A 2,524-nucleotide genomic window follows, 5' to 3' on the forward strand; every position below is an offset into this window, starting at 1 on the left:
AGAAGCTCAAGGGAGAGAGAAGAAAGGTTCCGCAGCTGCCTTCCCTGTGTAACCTGAAGAAGGGTCCGGGTCCCCGCGTCTTCCCAATTACACTCTTGCAGTGAGAGAAGACTTAGGGGGTGCTCTCTGTCCCCAGCCCAGAGCCGAGGGCGACATCCCACAAGACAGCCCTCCTGGGAGGATCACTCGCCTTCGTGCAAGGTGACGATTTGTTGGACTTTTGTAAGTTTTTTTGTGTACTTGAGGGAATACCCAGTTCCGACTCTAGGAGGCAGTGAGAGGTCGCAGATGGAGCCAGGAGCCGGGTCTCAGCCTGGCTTGGATCCCGGAGCTGTTTACCACTCCAGGTACACTGTACTGTATCTAAGCGCTAACACGCCACGATTCTAAAACGCAAACCTCAATATTTTCCCCGTTTCTTTCTGAGAAATTTCGAAATAGTTGTTACTTCAGGTTTAAGTGACGTGCCCAGTCCTGAAAGAGAACCATTCTACCAGCTCCAAAGCACAGGTCCTTCCAGGTCTGATTTGCCCGCCCGCAGTGAACGCGCAGGGCTGACTAAATGACCGAATGAATGGTGCCAATCTAGACAGCAGAGCACAGGGGCCCTCTCTCGGGATTTATTAACACTGGCTCCAAGGTTGCCCCGGGGTTGCCGGGATCCTTGGCAGCCTGCATGCAGGACGATGTGCCAATGGCGATAGATTTAGTAAATTGCCATTGAGAGAAGGAAGCTAGTGGGAAATAGCCAACATTTTCACCCTGAGACCTGAGACACATGACATCACCTTTTAAAAGGAAGCCTGCCCTTTGCCTCTTTCTTTTTCTGAGCACTCTAAGGGCATGGGCTTCTTGAGGGTGGAGGTGGAGATCTATACTCATTTGGTATTCCCCAGCTCTCAGCGTATTACCTGGTCATGTATAATAAATGCCAGTCCAAGGAACGGATAAATGAAAGCATTCGTTTTTGCAGCAGTTAAATCCATCTATTAGTTCAGACCTGCGTCCAGGTCGTAAAGCATGGCTTATTTGTGTGAACTTGGTGTCTGTCATATAGCCTCTCATTACCTTGTTCCCCTCAACTGCTAACTATGGAAACAGTACCTCACAGGATTTCTGTGAAAATTGAAGAGAGGTGTGTGTGTGTGTGTGTGTGTGTGTGTGTGTGTGTGTGTGTGTGTGTGTGTGGTGTTGTACAGCCTTCTTGACCACTTGAAAAGCTGAGACAAAAGAACCATAAATTCAAATCTGGCCTAGTTAACCAAACAAGACCCAGTTTCAATTTCAATTTTGTAAAAGGTCTCTCTGTGTGTGTGTGTGTGTGTGTGTGTGTGTGTGTGTGTGTGTGTGTGTGTGTGTGATTGAATTAGCATAGTGTCTGGTACACATAAGTATTCTAATTGTCTAATTGTTGTTCACCATTGATTCTAGTAGTTTTAAGGCATTAGCCTATGAACAGTTAGATTTGCTCAATTTTTCCCATTGGACATTATATCTCTGAAACTCTGGGGCAGCATGCGATTTCTGATGCTTGGCTGGGTTGAGAATCACTGCTCTGTTTCTGTCCAATTGGGATCACATAGAGTGTGTTTGGCCTTTGGCCTTTGGCCTTTGGGTTCCCTAGAAGCCTAGTTTCAGGGTTTGGGTAGGCCCTTTAAGAGTGGGCAAATGCTGTACTAACACGTTCAAAGAATTAAGGACTTAACACTTTTCCTTTCCTGTCACATATAATAACAGTGACCATAGCTGCTAACATATGTGCACTTTCTATATCTTTTTGAGTCACTAAGAGCCCATTAGATGATACTGTTCAAAGCTGGCAGAACCATTGAACTGTGAGGTTTAGTCAGGAACCCTTAAGTCATTGAGAGGTGTGCCCTATAAATCCAGCTTTGGCTAATTCAAGAGGGGCCATGGGACCACAGCCTCTTCCTGTCCTTGCTCTGTTTAAGACAGGAGTGGATGCCAGGTGTGGTGGTGTGTGCAGGTGTGTTCCAGAGCAGCCTGGTCTACAGAGGAAGTCCCAGGCCAGGCAGGGCTACATAGAAAGACCCTATTAAAGAAAAAGACAGTTTTGCTCTGTTACCTGTTCACATCATGATGTGGATGGAAACCCTTGCCCACAGCTGTCTTGTTTGCTGATTTGCATGGATGGGACAGAATCCACCTAATCTGGACTAACACCATCCTGACTGGAGTCTCCAAATCTGTGAGCAAAGATAGATTCCTTTTCTTTATAAGGTAATTATCTTGAGTGCTTTGTTGTGGTGATTGATGGAAAGCACAGCACTTACTGTTTCAAATGTTTTATTTCATTTAACCCTCTCTATAAACCCAGAAAGAATAACGCACTCGAGTGCACACAGCTGTTAAGAGCCTGGCTTTTCAAAGCAGGTTCTTCCTCACCTGTTGAACAGGCACTCTTCATCTGAGCTTAATGACTGGCGTTACCTAGAAGGGCTCCGTGATCACAGACTGCTGGCCCCATTCCAGAGCTTCTGAGCCAGTAAAGGTCTAAGAGCTT

The sequence above is a fragment of the Rattus norvegicus genome, chromosome 1 (assembly GCF_036323735.1).
Source record: "Rattus norvegicus strain BN/NHsdMcwi chromosome 1, GRCr8, whole genome shotgun sequence".
Classification (NCBI taxonomy): domain Eukaryota; kingdom Metazoa; phylum Chordata; class Mammalia; order Rodentia; family Muridae; genus Rattus; species Rattus norvegicus.